Source organism: Dipodomys spectabilis, unplaced genomic scaffold (assembly GCF_019054845.1).
Source record: "Dipodomys spectabilis isolate Male_0828 unplaced genomic scaffold, ASM1905484v1 ptg000070l, whole genome shotgun sequence".
NCBI lineage: Eukaryota > Metazoa > Chordata > Mammalia > Rodentia > Heteromyidae > Dipodomys > Dipodomys spectabilis.
The window spans coordinates 1,293,489-1,310,617 of record NW_024870747.1 but is presented as its reverse complement, the minus strand read 5'-3'; the positions used below and the strand labels follow the sequence as shown (position 1 = coordinate 1,310,617).

The window sequence follows — 17,129 nt, the reverse complement described above, 5'->3', positions numbered from 1 at the left end:
AAACAGGCTGCAGTAGAATTACTAACATAAGATAAAATAGAATTAAATAAAAATTAGTACAAACAGACATTAGATATTGATAAAGACAACGCTTAATTAGGAGGATATAACAAGTCTAAATATCAATGCCCTGAATCCTGGAGCATTCCACATCATCAACCAAATACTACTTAACCTAAAAACACATCTCAACACATCATTGTCATCCATGAATGACCTATCCAGGAAAAACTCAACCAAGAAACAGCAGACCTAAATAACTACATTGACCACCTAGCCCTAACAGACATCTGCAGAATATACATTCATAGTCAGAATATACATTCTTCACAGCAGTTCATGGAAGATTCTCCACAATAGAACATATCCTATGTCATTCAGAAATTCTGTCCAAATTGAAAGAAAAATTAATTGAATTCCCATATCTTGTCAGAATGAAACATAATAAACAGAATTAAACAGCTAAAGCAAAAAAAAATTGTCAAACCCATGAAGACTGAATAACACGTTGCTGAATGACCAGTGGGACACTGAGAGGATTAGAAAACAACTGAAAGTTTCTGGAATTTAACAAAAATGAACACACAAAATACTAGCTTCTCTGGGACACAGGAAATGCAGTACTTAGAGGAAAACTTATAGCTCTGAGTGCCTACATCACGCATTTGGGGAAATCTCAAATAAATATTTTAATTATGTACCTCAAACTCCTTGAAAACAGGAGCAAGCCCTAACCCAAAGCAGGAGATGGAAACAAATTTTTAAAAATCAGAAATAAATAAATAAAGACAAAATAAACATAGAAAGAATAAAAAAAAACAGAGTTGGTTTTTTAAATAAATTAACAGACTTGACACAACCATACCAAATCTGACTAAGAAGAGAACTTATATAAATAAGTAAATAAAAAAGCCAGCAGATTGGGAGACCTTTACTTGCTCTGCAACACACTATGGCCTCATATCTCAAATATATTTAGAGCCCCAAAAGTTAACTCCCCCCCCCAATAAAAACAAATCCTCAAAGAAATAACAACTCTCTTAATAAGTGGGATAAAGATTTAAAGAGAGATTCTCTGAAGAAGAAATATGCATGGCCAATAGACGCATGAAGAAATATGCAACATTTCTGGCCATAAAAGAAGTGCGAATCAAAGCAACATTGAGCTTCCACTTCACCCCAGTTACAGTGACCATTATGAAGAAAACTAAAAATAACAGATGCTGGGCTAGTGGGGATGTGGGCAAAAAGGAACATTACTACAGTATTGGTGGAAATGTAAACTTGTTCAAATACCCGTAAAGAAGTATGGAGGTTCCTCAATAGAGCTCCCCTATGAGCCCGCAATGAGGGATCAAGAAAATGTCATATACGTTCACAACAAAACTCTATGCTTCCATCAGAATGAATGGCATTGCCCCATTTGTAAGGAAATGCAATCACTTCGAAAATATAATAAGTCAAACAAGCAAGACCCAAAGAATCATAGGCCACCGATTTTCACTCCTTTGGAAACACTAGAATATGTCTACAATATTCACAATAGCTCAAAAGCAATATGCATATCACATATAAAATGATGCTTATTGAAATGAGCTCCAAGAAATGGATACAAGATGATTGTATAGTGAGCTGTTTTTGGTTATTTCTATTTAGTTTTTACCCTTTGGATTATTCCTTGTACTCACTGTTTTTTTATTTCTGTACCCTTTTCTTAAACATGTTTATCTGATTTGGGGAAGGGGAGAGAAATCACAGAAATGGTGGGACAAAGATTAGCCAAAGCAATAGTGATGTACACTAGACACTATGTTAGAAATGAACTTTACAACTTTGGGGGAGTGGGATGTGAGGGTTGGGGGAAGCAGGAAAAAATAGGGAAGGGTTAACACAAAAAAATGTACTCATTACTTATGTAACTGTAACGACCCCTCTGTATATCACTTTCATAATAAAAAAATAAGAGGACTCACTCAAATAGAGAAAATTAGAGACAAAAATGAGACAGCACAACAGATATAAGCAAAATTGAGAATGTTATAAGAGAGTACTTGGAAAACCTTATGCCAATAATCTGGAGAATCCTGGAGAAATTGATGCTTTCCTATACTGAATCTGAGGCAAGAAGTTACACATAAGAAGTAATGAAAATTAAATGTCAATAAATCACTTCTCATTCCAGAAAAAGCTAGGACTCAATGAATTTACAATGAAATTAAGGCCTATAAAAAACTTACAATACGCAGGTCTAACTCTTCAATGGAATGGAAAGGGAAATGGAATTATCAAACACATTCTATGAAGATAGAATTAGACACTTCCCCAAATCACATAGGGACTCACCAAAGAAAGAAAACTCTTTGATAAGCATGAATACAGAACTTCTTAATAAAATTCTCACCAGCCAATTTCAGTAACTAAGAAAAAAGCCATATGGTATGATCAAATAAGATTCATCCTAGGATACAATTTGATTCAATATTCTTGTCAATAACCATAGCACAAACTATCAGCAGAAGCAGGGGTGAGAAACACATGATCATCTATATGGATATAGAAATAGCTTTTAAAAACCTCCAATACCCCTTTGGGATTAAAAAAGTCTGAGAAGCTAGGAATGCATGGAACACTCCTCAATATAATACAGTGTATGTTTATGATAGAGATAATTTGCATTTACCTAACGGTGGAAGCATTAAGACATTAAAATCATGAATGAGACAAGGATGTCCACTCTCTACTACTCTTCAAAATGGTAGCGGACTTTCTAGCAAGAGCAATTGGAAAGAGAAAAAAAAGGGGGATACAAATAGGGAAGAAGTAAAACTATCCCTTTTTCAGATGAAATGATCCTGTATTTAAAAGTCCTTATAGCTTCCTCCTTCAAGTTAGTAAAGGTGATGCTCACCTTCAGCTATGTAGCACGGTATAAAACCCACAAGAAATCAGTAGTTTTTCTGTGTTACCAACAAGGGGAAGAAGCAACCTGAAATCCAAAATGCAACCTCATATGTATTAGCCTCAAAATCTAATCTAATCTAAACAAAACAAAACAACAACTAAACTAGGAATTAATTAATTTAACTAAAAATGTGAAGGAACTCTACTGTGAAAACATTAAAATATAAAAAGGGAAATTAAAGGCGATTCAAGAATATAGAAAATCTTTCAATGTTCCTGGTTGGAAGAATTAAAGTGGCAAAAGCTGCAATACTGCCCCAAACAATTGACCATGCAATACTCATCAAAATCTTAACAATATTTTTCAATGCAGTAAAGAAAGCAATCCAAATTCCATATGGAATTACAAAAGTACACATGAAACAGAAGACATAGAAATGAACTCATGGGCCTATAATCATCAAACACACACACACACACAGACACACACACACACACACACACACACACAAACACACTGGAATTCTATTCACCCATCAGAAAGGATGACTTTTCACTAGTATTAAGGAAAATGAAAGGCTTGGGGAAATTATACTAAGAGAAAAGAGAAAGGAATGCAGACTCTGAGCAATATAGATTTCATGGATTCATTCATGATAGCTAGAAGGTGCTCACAAATCTACAACTAAACAAGACAGATTCTACCTCATCCCAATTAGAATGGCCATTATCAAGAAAACTAGCAATAGAAAATGCTGGCATGGATATAACCAGTTGGGAACTCTATTACACTGTTGGAGGGAAACTAAACTTGTTCAACCACTGTGGAATGCAGTACGGAGTTTCTTGAAAATACTAAACATAGATCTCCATTTAGACCCAGTAATTACCCTCATTGGCAGTAATCCAATAAATAACAAACAAGCTCACATGAAAGCTACCAGTATAACCATGTTCAGGGTCCAGGCCCAGAGTTACCACTGCTGGTAATTTTTTCCGCAAATATGAACCTTTTGTCATAGGATACCAAATCATTCTATTTGCAGTATCTAGAATAGGACTTAAATGTAGTGCTTGATAAAATGGCTTCTTTGTTGAATGTTAGGAAAAGATGTAGTCAGTCAAAGAAAAGAGAGATTTTTGTTGTTGGTTGACGGGCTTGAAGTATGGGCTTGGACACTGTCCCTCTCTTCAAGTCAAGGTGAGTGCTCCACCTCTTGAGCCACAGTGCCACTTCTGTTTTTCTGGGGGTTAAATGGAGATAAGGGTCTCAGGAACTTTCCTGCCCATGTTGGCTTTGAACCGCCGTCCTCAGATCTTAGCTTCCTGAGTAGATAGGATTACAGCTGTGAGCCACTGGCACCAGGCTAAAAATGGGGCACTTTTAGAAAAGAAAATCCACCTCATCACCTGTTTCTAAGCCTCAGATATCATTATTAGAACACTTCACCCTCTATTCATTTCATCAGACATTTGTAAATTTTCTCTTTTCCTTCATGTGGGAATACTGTGGTCAGTATTAACTCAGCTGTGGGACTGGATCAATTGTATGGTAATTGCTAGCACCTAAATCAAGAACTTTTAGATCAAAACGAAGCCCTCATTTGCAATAATTATTTACTCTTTTTATTACAAATCTGTGCTTGATTACTTCCTAATGCGATGTTGGACTTCCTAACAGAGTGATGGCATTTTCTTTCTCTTCAGCCTTCTTACACATGTGATCAAATATTTAAGAATTCACATATTTCCATTGCTAATTCATTAAGCTGACCTCTAAGAAAATGTGCATTTCTGGAATTTGGTTTACTGTCTTGTTCTTATATGCGCAGGCTTACTGTGATTTATTTCTTCTGCGAGGAATTTTATTTTCCAATCTTTGTGTGACCAATTTTAGTCTCTCTGATCAGTCTTAGTGACCCTCTCTCTGGGGTCTCATTTCAGTCGGCCTCATAAAAAATATATTGGTTATCAGCTAAATAACTCTCAGCTTCTCTTTTTTTGCCTGACTTCAAGTAGGCTGTGATAGCAGCCCTGACTGGCTGTACTAACTGGAATTTTTTGTTTCTTTGATTGTTTGATTTGTGTGTGTGTGTGTGTGTGTGTGTGTGTGTGTGTGTGTGTGTGTGTGCGCGTGTGTGTGTTTTGTTTTAGAGGTCTAGGATTACTATTCAAGGTATTAGCTTCTCTGGGCCCCAGTGATTCCCTGGCCTAGGGTCAATTGGTTTTTCCCTGAAAGATTCAAAAACAGGTGACTAAATTCCTGTTAAATTGTCTCAAAATGAGGCAATCTGCCACCTTACAAAGCCATGAACAACTCTGTAGTAATCCACTTACAGAAATGGTCTATCAAGATGGCTTTTCAAAGTTGACTTTGAAAAATGTTCATTTTCAAGTAACTACCATAAAGCAGATCACATCTCTGGGAGCAGACTTTTGGAAGGGATGTTGCCCATCCTTCCTTCTCTTATGATAGATCAAACCATAATATTCTGCACTTGTGGCTAGCCTGGAGCACATTTTCCCAAGAATATTCTGTAGTGTAAAAGAGGACAAGCTATCAAAATAAACGTGAAAATACTTTTCTACTTCAGACTGATTTATCTTGCTTATATATGTTGTTATTTCAATTACTTCTAACACATGGATAAATTATATTAGTATTAGACAACTGGCAAAGGATTAATGGCAAAGAATTACTATCATATATCCAATATAATACACAACCCAGTTATGAAAAATTAAATCTAACTGTAGAAACAATATCAGGAACACAAAATAAGCCTCAATATGCATAATCTGGCCCACATACACCATCATCTACTCAGAAATTCAGTCTCACTATAAATATTTATTTGGTACAAAATAATAAAAATTTAATTAATGAATATAAATTTTAAGTATCATCTGAAGTACTCCTCATGCATATAATTCTATACACTTGTATAGATGTCACCTAGACAGGAATTTAACATTCATGTAGAAATCAAATTTCCACAACTTAAACTAGATGAGAGGGTTCATTCCCTCGTGTATTGTGTGGTGTGAATTTTACCACAGTGCTGAATCGTTCCCCCTAAAACTGACTCACGTGCAATAATTTATAATTTGATGTTAAGATGAGTGTTAAGTGTAGAATAAACTTTGAATTATTACATTAATTCACAGAAATAAAACAATAATGATAAATTATTTGTTTAAATTCTAATGTTTCTCAATTTTACAATACATGAAATATATCATTAAATATTGTCTTATTGCTGTAGCTAGGCATTCTAATACTAGACTGAAGAGAAGTGGAGAGAGTGGACATCCTTGTCTTGTTCATGAGTTAAGAGGGAATGGCTTTAGTTTTTCACCATTAAGTATAATGCTGGCTGTAGGTTTGTCATATACAGCCTTTATTGTATTGAGGAATGTTCCATGGATTCCTAATTTTTCCAAAACCTTCATCATAAAGGGGTGTTGGATCTTGTCGAATGCTTTTTCTGCATCTATTGAGATAACCATGTGGTTCTTATTCTTGCTCCTGTTGGTGTGATGAATAATATTAATTGATTTGTGTATATTAAAACAGTTTGCATCACTGAAATGAATCCTGTTTGATCATGGTGTGTGATTTTTTGGATGAATTGTTGAAGTCGATTGGCCAAAATTTTGTTGAGAAGTTTTGCATCAATGTTAATAAAAAAATTGGTCTATAGTTCTCTTTCTTTGATGAGTCCCTGCCTGGTTTTGGGATGAGGGTTATGATGGCTCATAGAATGTGCTCGGTAGTAAACTTTCTCTTTCAATTTCGTTGAAGAGTTGGTGTAGTATTGCTGTGAGCTCTGCTTTTAATGGTCTTGTAGAATTCTGCTGTAAACCATCTGGACCTGGACTTTTCTTATATGGGAGGTATCTTATTGCTGTTTCTATTTCAATGCTTGATATGGGCCTGTTAAGATGGTTTAACTCATCTTGGTTTAGTTTTGGCATGTCAATATTTGCTAGGAAGAGGTCCATTTCTGTCAAGTTCTCAAACCTATTAGCACAAAATTTTGAGAAGTATTCCCTTATAATGTTCTGAATCTTGGTTGTTTCCATGGTGATGTTTCCATTCTCATCTCCCAGTTTATTTATTTGAGTGTGTTCTCTTCTTTTTCTGATAAGATTTGCTAAGGGTCTGTCAATTTTGTTAATTTTTTCGAAGAACCAACTCTTTGTTTTGTTGATTCTTTCTATAGTTTTTTTTGGATTCTAATTCATTTAATTCTGATATAATTTTAATTATTTCTTTCCGTATGGAATCAACCCAGATGCCCCTCAGTAGATGAATGGATCAAGAAAATGTGGTATATATATACAATGGAATTCTATGCCTCCATCAGAAAGAATGACATTGCCCCATTTGTTAGGAAATGGAAAGGCTTGGAAAAAATTATATTAAGTGAAGTAAGCCAAGCCCAAAGAAACATAGACCCCATGGTTTCCCATATTTGCAATATCTAGTATATAATATGAGTCAAGCAGAAAAGGTCAGATAATGTGATGTTAGAAAAATGAACACTTAGATATGTATTTAAAGGTATTTTTCTTTCATGCATTTGTTTCTAACGCATTTATAAGATTATTTCTTTGTTGTTTGTATGTCCCTCCCCCACAATATAACCCCTACTTTCACTATATTTGATGTCGGTATAATTTGTGGAGGAGATGGGGAAAAATAAGTCGTTCAAGGATACAGGTGGACCCATTGCAACAATGAGAAGTACAAGTTGTCCTGTCGAAAACGAACTTAAAACTTTGGTGTCACGGGGATGGGGGGGGAGGGTTTTTGGGGGGCGGGAGGAGGCTGGGAAGAGATGTGAAGGGTAAACAAAGAGGAGGCTGCAATGCTTGATAAGAATTGTACTCATTATCTTGCCCATGTAATTGTAACCCCTCTGTACAGTATGTTCACAAAAAATAAAAAAGTAAAATAAAAAATAAAACAAAAAATACATTAAAAAATGAAATAAGCAGTGACAAAAGAATCACTGAGACTGACTATAGAAATTGTACAAAGTTGCAAACTGAGCTATGCAAACGGGGAAATATAAAATAGATCTCCCCTCACAAAAAAAAATATATATCATTAAAATTAATTTCACTTTCTTCTTTGCTATAGCTGCTAAAATTAAAATTATGTATTAAACATTCAATATTAAGAAATCAAAAATAAATAACATTATAAAAATGATAAATTATTTAACTGTGATTTGTATTATAGTGCTAACAAATTGTGATGTAAACAACATTTATTTGAATTATGGGTAATATTTTTTTAAACTTACCAGCTTGTTATTTGTTACCTAATTGTGTCATTTGTTATTCTTGGTCCAAGTCATCCATTCAACTTGCTTAGTTTTCTATTTTATCTCTATTGGTTTGCTGATTGTGCATTTGTTTTCCCTTTTTAATGACTGGCATGAGGCTGAAAATCTGTGTGCTAGTTTATTACTTCTTATGTAAAAGTAAAATTTCTGGACTCCACAGCTGTTTTACTGCACTATACTACAGTATTTCCCCCCTCTCCTATCTCCTGTATTGCTGGTCTCATATATCTTATTTTTTATTTAAATTCTATTTTTAAGGTAAAGTACAGAGTGGTTATACTTACACAAGTAAGGTAAGGAATTCATTCCTTTTCTAACTTGTTACCCCTTCTCCAATTTTTTTTCCCTCTTCCCTCTCAACACCCTCCCCCCAAGATTATTTCCAACATACTGTCTTGTGAGTATCACAGTTGCATAGGTTACTCTTTTGGCCTTTGTCTCACCATTTTGTTTTTTCTCTTTCCATTCCCAAGTTCAGATCAACATATTTACAATACCCAGGGCATCAGATTAAAATACAGTGTCTTCAGGCAATAAACCATAGGTGGGGAAAACACAAAAGGATAAAAACAAATCACGTAGTATATTAAGAACAACAAAACGTTAAATCAACAAATGTTGATTTAACTTTGAATCACCTTATAGAGTCATATGTACATAGCTATTGAGCTATTCTGCTCAAATATTAATATTATCCTTGATGTACACAATAATGTTCCCCTATTACCTAGTAATCCCACTTCTGGGCATTTACCCTAGTGACCACAAACAAGGCCACACTAAAGCTACCAGCCCAATTATGTTTTATCACAGTAGTATTTATCCTAGTTAAGATATGGAATCAACCAAGATGGCCCTGAGTAGATGAATAGATCAAGAAAGTGAAACACACACACACACACACACACACAAACACACACACACACAACAGAGAGATATATGTACATGCAATACTATGCTTTCATCAGAAAGAAAGGTACCATCTCATTTTTAAGGAAATGGAAGATCTTGGAAAAATATCATATTAAGTGAAATAAACTAGACAAAGAAACAAAGGTCCCATGGTTTCCTTTATTTGCAATAATTAGTTTACACCAAGGATAATATCATGTATTTTAATTTGACATTTTGTTCTATATTGAGCATGCAACATTATTGGTATCTTGTTTGTTATTATTTCTGCAAACAGGCAGGTATATTTAAAGAATTATGTTCATCTTATCCATTACCGAAGGAAGCACAACACAAAGAGCAACCCCTACTCGGAAGAACAACTCCTACTTACTTAGCTTCATTCCTTTTTTTTATTGTGAAAATAATGTACAGAGGGGTTACAATTAAATGGGCAAGATAATGAGTACATTTCTTATCAAGCATTGTAGCCTCCTCCTTTGTTTCCCCTTCCCATCCCTTCCCATCGTCCCCCCGCCCCCCACCCAATCTTCCCTTCTTCCCCCCCCCACCAAAATTATAAAGTTCGTTTTCGACATAACGACTTGTACATTTCATTGTTGAAATGGGTCCACCTGTATCCCTATTTAAACGATTTGTTTTTCCCATTCCCCTCCACAAATGATACTGACATCAAATAGAGTGAAAACAGGGGTTGTACTGTGGGGGAGGGACATACAATGCAACAAATAATTAGTCTTATAAATATGTTAGAAACAATCGCATGAAAGAAAAAAAATTGAATACATATCTTAGGGTTCATTTCCCTAACATCACCTAATCTGAACTTTTCTGCTTGACTTAGACATATACTAGATATTGCAAATAAAGGAAACCATATAAGGCCAGTGTTGTCTCCTGTATCCTCATGTTGTATATTACAACTCTATACCAGTTCTTCCTGTATATCTACTATCTTCTACATTGTGACCTTAATGCCCCAGCAATTCCATGTTGCTTTACTTTTTAAAAATTTCTGTCTTAACGTTTGATGTTGGTTTGTGTGTGTGTGTGTGTGTGTGTGTGTGTGTGTGTGTGTGTGTGTGTGTGTGTGTGTGTGTGTGTGTGATTATAAAGATCAGAAGACAATATTTTTCTTCATTTAGAATACATCTTTCAGGTCATTGTAAGTTGTGGCTAATGGGAGAAGTCTCTTGCTATTTTAAGGATGAAACAGAAAAAGATATTTGTGCATGTACCACAGTTGATTTATTAGTCTGTAGTTGAACACTGAACTTCGATTTATATCTTGGCTGTTGTTGTGAATGATGAGTACAATGAACTGCAGATATATTTGAGTTACTCATAGAGAAATAATCACATGATTGGTGGCGCAGATGATATTTCAACTTTGGAGTTCTTTAGAAAGCTGCATATTACTTTCTACAAGGAGAATACTAACCTGCATTTTGTTGAAGAGTGCAGAAAATTTCTTTTTCTCCACACTCTCAGGATTATTACCTTTGTTAAAAGGTAATAAAGGGCAGGTTTTTTATTATCTTCAGTATTCCAGACTGGCCTTAGACTTAAATCCAACCTCCTAAATGCTTGGAATTAAAAGCCTTTACCACCACACCTGATTCCTTTAATTTTTTTGATAAAAGTTACAATAATTACGAAGTAGTATCATAGTAATTTTGAATTACATTTCTCTAATGACTTCTGCTCAAAAAGAATTAAATCAGCATAGAAGTGGTATTAAAGAACTTTGTAAACCCACTGGAAATTTTCAGGGCTTTAAGGAGAACATATCTATTCAGAACTTTTCTCCACTTTTAATCAAGTTTCTTGTTAATCTCATCTTTAATCTTTCTATACAAAAATCAATAATTAATTCAAGGTCTTAGAAAGGAACAATATTAAGCAACTCTTAACATTTTCAATTTTAAATAACATGATATTGCTTAATCATTTTCTGTTTATGCTTGAGACTATATAACTCACTTTAGTCAGACCTTTTACAAGGCTGTATGCATTTTATTCATTTCACATTGATTGTTCTTTCCAAAGACTGAGTGTCTAATTTCCTTGTTTTCTTTCAGTCTCAAGGAGTTCAGATTTCAAATGAAGAATAAATGGACAGAAGCAAACAAAAAATAATATAGTTCCCCTCATCTGATGATGCCTTTACAAGAATGAGGAAAGAGTTCATCCAAGGACCTATGATAGGACATCAAAAAGAGAATCCGCTTTTCTAGGTCTTTCTTAACTTTGCAATGTAACTTAAATGATGCAAAACACAATATAATGCTCAGATACTTTTATGTTTTATCAGTTTTGCACATTTTCATATGGACTTCACCTCAGTCTACAACATTCCTTCATTATTTTGTCCTGATATTTTTACACTATCAAGACATAAGATAACAAGTTTGATTTACAGCATGAGAAATAATCCACCCGGCTTCCTTGGAAGAAGAGCATGGTCAATAGATAACATTACTTCTGTTTGCTCACTATATGCAATGGTTTCTGTAATACTTATCACATTCTTTTTAGTATTTAAAAAAAATTGCTAGCTAAACTCAAAACTCATTCATGGAAGTTTATGTTAAGTATTTCACAAGTTTTATTTTCCTTAATTCTTTAAATAACATTTTCTAGCATGTTATTACCATTTTAGTGTTGAGAAAAATTGTAATTAAAGGCAGTAAGTGCATGGCCCAAACACACACTGTGAGGAAGGAAATGAGTCAAAGTTTCCAAAAGTCTTTCAGCAATACACAAAAGGTAGGTAAAATCTCTCCATTCTCTTACACTCTCTATTCAATGTTCATATTGTCCAAGAAATAATACCATAGCAATTATTGCTCATGGTGATTGTTTTCTGTTACATTTTTTCTTCAACACAGACTGTGTTGGTGACATTGGGTTATCATGCACAGAGCTGAGCTTATAAGAGAGACAAATATATTCTGTCCCATTTTTCCAGGTTCCGTTTAAAATGTACTAAACTTTTAAATATCATCACTTACTTTCTTAAGAATCCAAAAAACGAAAAAAATACACAAATAATCACTCCAAAATGCTTTAAAATAGGAGATGATAAAACAGGCCCCCGTGAAGTAAACTTTCTTCTACTTTTAAAATTATTCTGAAAGCCTTGTGCTGTTTGGTCACACCTGTAATCTTAACTACTCGGCATATTTACTCAGGAGCCAGAGACCTGTGGATAACGTGGAAGCCAATCAGGGCAAAATAAATTCATGAGTTTATTTTTCAAAAATTTCAATGAGTTAACAAAGGGCCAGCAATGGAAATGTAGCTCATATAGTAGCTCACCTATCTAGAGAGGAAAGGCCTAGCAAGACTTTGAAGCCCTTTTTTCAAACTGTGAGCACAACAACATACATGCAAGTACATGAGAACACGTGCATGTGCACATATACACATTTATTCAAAATACCTTCATATCAGTGTTTTGCATTGATTTCTTTTTTTTAATTTAATTTAATTTTTTTTAAATTTTATTTTATTTTATTTGTGAACATACCGTACAGAGGGGTTACAATTACATGGGCAGGATAATGCATACATTTCTTACCAAGCATTGCAGCCTCCTCCTTTGGTTTACCCTTCACATCCCTTCCCAGCCTCCCCCCTCCCCCCCAATCCCAATCCTTCTCCTTCCCCCCCATTCCCCCCCCCGCACCGACGTTGTAAAGCTTTTGGACATGACAACTTGTACTTCTCATTTTTGCAACAGCCATATTATATGAGTAAAATAAAGGAAATAAACTCTTTCATCTCAGAACATTTTCATATTTTTTATTTTAAAAATACTGTACAGAGAGGTCACATTTACGTGAGCAAGTAATAAGTACATTTCCTAACAAGCATTGTTACCTCCTCCTTTATTTTCCCTCTACCGTCCCTTCCCTCCCATCTCTACAAGTACACTCCCCTCCCCCCTTCCCCTGCCTAAATTGTAAAGTTCAGTTTTCAACATAGTGTCTTGTGCATCTCATTGTTACAATGGGTCAACCTGAATCCCTATTTAAGCATTTTGGTTTTTCCTTCCCCTCCCCAAATTACAGGAGTGTATATGCAAGAGGTGGGCACACCAAATTCAAATACAGTGAAAACAGGGGTTATAGCATGGGGGAGGAACATATAAAGAAACAAAAAAATCACATAGCCTGTTAAAAGTACGTTAGAAAAATAGCAAGAAAGAAAAAACAAAACACTTGTGTTCCTATGTTGGGGGTTCATTTCCCTTAACAACATCTTATCTGGTCATACGTGCATAGATTTGACCTTTTCTGCTTATCCCAGACATATATTAGTTATTAAAAATTAGGGAAATCCTGGGACCTATGTTTCTTTGGACTTGGCTTACTTCACTTAATAATTTTTTTAAGTCTTTCCATTTTCTAACAAATTGGGCGATGCCATTCTTTCTTATGGAGGCATAGAATTTCATTGGTATAAATAGCACATTTTCTTGATCTATTTATCTGATGAGGGGCATCGGGGTTGGTCCTATATCTTAGCTATCTTAAACAATGCTGCAATAAATATAATTGTGCTGGTAGTTTTAGTACCGTCTTGTTTGTGATATTTTGGGTAAATGCCCAAAAGTGGGATTGCTGTGTCATAGGGGATTTCTATGTGGAGTCTTTTGAGGAACCTCCATACTACTTTCCAAAGTGGTTGAACAAGTTTTTACTCCCACCAAGAGTGCAGTACAGTTCCCTTGTGGCCACATCCCCTCCAGCATCTGTTGTTGTAAAAGTATGGAATGGTACAGGAATTTGCCTGTCATCCTTGTGCAGGGGCCATTCAAATCTTCTCTGTATCGTTCCAATGTTAGAGTACGTGATGCTGAATGGAGCATAGAACATGTTTTATATATAAAGTGTAATTGTATATATAAAGTATTGTATATATAAAGTATTGTATATATAAAGTATTGTATATATAAAGTGTAAATGTACTTCTTGCATAAGCACACATTTAAGAATAAAGTCAAGATTGACATGTCAAAAACAAAATAATTCCAGATATTTGTTGTTCAAGAGATGTGTAGGAGGAGGAATTCAATTATTCTATACAAGGCACCTGTCTAATGAACACTGCAGCAAGTGTTGAGTTTTGTTAAAAGTTTTAATGGTTTAAATATATTTGATTTTGGGAATTTGCTTATATATGCTAAAACTAGGACTGTTTGACAGGTAATAAAACTTTTTGATAAAGTATTTAAGATTTATGGTAACAGACATATGCTATTATGTATGTATATTTCAGAGTTTCTAGAAACATTACTAATGAGAGGTTGCCAAGTCTTTGTGTAAAGGAGCAGAATAAAGAGTTAAGACTTTGTTAACTTCAGTTTCTGTTAAAACTATAGGGCTTCCTTATTTTATTTTATGTTTTTTTATTTTTTGGGGGGTCCGGTTGTGGGGACTGAACTATGGGCCTGGGCGCTCTCCCTCAGCTCTTCAGCTCAAGGCTAGCGCTCTACCACTTGAGCCACAGTTCCACTTCCGGCTTTTTTCTTTTTGCTTATGTGGTGCTGAGGAATCGAACCCAGGGCCTCATGCATGCAAGGCAAGCGCTCTACCACTGAGGTACCTTCCCAGCCCCTGGCTTCCTTATTTTATACGATAGCGAGGAACAAATGATGATATAAGTCATATACAAATGATTAGATGTGCCAGAAATAGTAATCTTAGTGGGTAACTTTAAAGATTACTCATAACCTAAAAACCTCTTGTTGAATATCATAATCTTAGCCCATTTTCAATGTACAGGAATATGAGAAAATAGTAAAATCTAATAGGTAGTATCCTTCAAATACTGAAAAAACGGATAATTATTTTAGTTTTTATTTTAATCATTAATATTTTCTTATTGGTTTTCCTTTATGTAGCATTGTTTCCTTGTAATATAATACAACTTTTTAAAAGTCGTCATTAGGAGGTACTTTGAGAAGGTTACTGGGATGGCCAAACCATTTTTTATAGGGCATGTGAATTTACAAAGAGGAAAATTAAGAACAAAATATTTATTAAAAATGATTAAGTAGAGTCTGAAACAGGAGTGTTGATAAATATCCACACCTAAAATCTTAACCCTAGGCTGAAGCAGTGGTATTACAGAGTTGAGGCCACAAAAGTGAGAGACTGTGTTTTGTTTTGTTTTATATTTTGATTTTTCTGGTCATGGGGCTTAAACTCTGGGCTCTAGGTGCACTCCCTCAGCTCCAGGCTAGCGGTACCACGTGAACCACAACACACTTCCATCTTTTTCTGCTTATGTCATGCTGAGGAATCAAACCCAGGGCCTCATGCATTCAAGGCAGGCACTCTACCAATGAGCCACCTTCCCAGCACCTGAGAGACTGTGTTTTAAAAAATCACCTAAACAATATTTGCTTTCTTATTTGGGTTATATAATGAAATATATTAATATCTTTTTATGTCTTTTTGAATTGTCATACTTCTAAATTTATACTAACTTCAGCCACTTTATCCTTCTCAAAGTGATGAAATATTTCTGAGAGTTTGCTTTTGTGAAGATTGTTTTTGCATTTATAATTTCTTCTGAATCATTTTCATTTTTATCAAAATAACTTTATATTTCATATTGATTGGTTATCATACATCAAATACCTCCAAATGTACATGTAGAGTCTAAAGATAGCAGTATGAATATTCTCATACAGTTTTTGTTTATCTGTTATGTACGTTCAGTATTGTGATATTTCTCTTTCTCTTTCACTCTTTTATTTCCTCTCTTTTTCTTTCATGCTCAATGTCTGGTACTTAGAATTTCTGCTGGTCTACTATGATCCTTCAGAATCCACTGGTATTGTGGAAACATGATAGCGACCATCAGTTACCCTTGCATTCTTTAAGAGTTATAACAGTGACGTGATGTTATTCTTTCCTATTCTAAATGGCAAAACAACAGATCTAGGAATTCCTTGTCACTTTTACTTCTGTTACAAATTTTATCTCATAGGAATCATCGAGACGATAGGATAATTTTATCCTCTGACCTAAAAGTTCTTTTTCTTTTACAAACAAACTTTTTCTTTTATTATCAGTGAATACATATAATGAAAACAATGCTAACCTTTTCATATTTGGATTCTAATTTGTTTAATTCTGATGTAATTTTAATGATTTCTTTCCATTTACTGTATTGGCGTTTGTCTTGCTCCTCTTTTTCAAGGTGGTTCAGATGTCTCATTACATTGTTGGTTGCAGATCTCTCCAATTTGTTGATGTAGGAACTCAGAGCTATAAACTTGCCTCTGAGTACTGCCTTTGCTGTGTCCCAGAGGAGCTTGTAATCTGTGTGTTCATTTTTGTTGAATATCATGAACATTTTAATTTCTTTCTCAAATCTTCCATGACCCACTGGTGATTCAACAATTTGTTGTTCAGCCTCCATGTGTTACAGGAAATTCTTTGGTGGATTTTGGTGTGGAGTTCTAATTTTATTCCCTGCAAGGTATTACTTCAATATTTCTGAATTTAGACAAGTTTGATTTGTTACCTAAAATATGGTCTATTTTGGAAAATGTTCCATGTGCTGCTGAGAAAAACAAGTATTCTGATGCTGCTGGTTGAAATACTCAGTAGATGTCTTTTAAAACTAGCTGATCTATGCAGTTGTTTAGAAGTGCAATTTCTCTATTGAGTTTTTGAAGAGTTGATCTATCTAGTGGTGATAGTAGTGTGTTAAATCCCCCAACACTTAATGTCTTTGTATCTATGTTATCTTTGAGACAAAGTAGTGTTTCTTGCATAAATTAGGGTTCTCCGTTGTTTAGCGAATAGATATTCAGAATTGTAATATCCTCCTGAAGGAGAGATTCCTTAATTAGTGCATCATAAACTTTTTTTTTATCTCTTGTGACTAATTTTAATTTGAAGTCAATTTTTTCAGATATTAGGATTGTAACTCCCG

The 17,129-nt window shown here is 34.6% G+C and overlaps 1 non-coding gene across 1 annotated transcript; it reads right to left on the bottom strand.

The window, feature by feature from the left end:
* Positions 1 to 13,939: 13,939 nt before the first annotated feature.
* LOC122109922 lies at positions 13,940 to 14,046 on the bottom strand. Its single transcript, XR_006147777.1, has one exon. It is a non-coding gene; the product is annotated as a U6 spliceosomal RNA (small nuclear RNA).
* Positions 14,047 to 17,129: the final 3,083 nt, after the last annotated feature.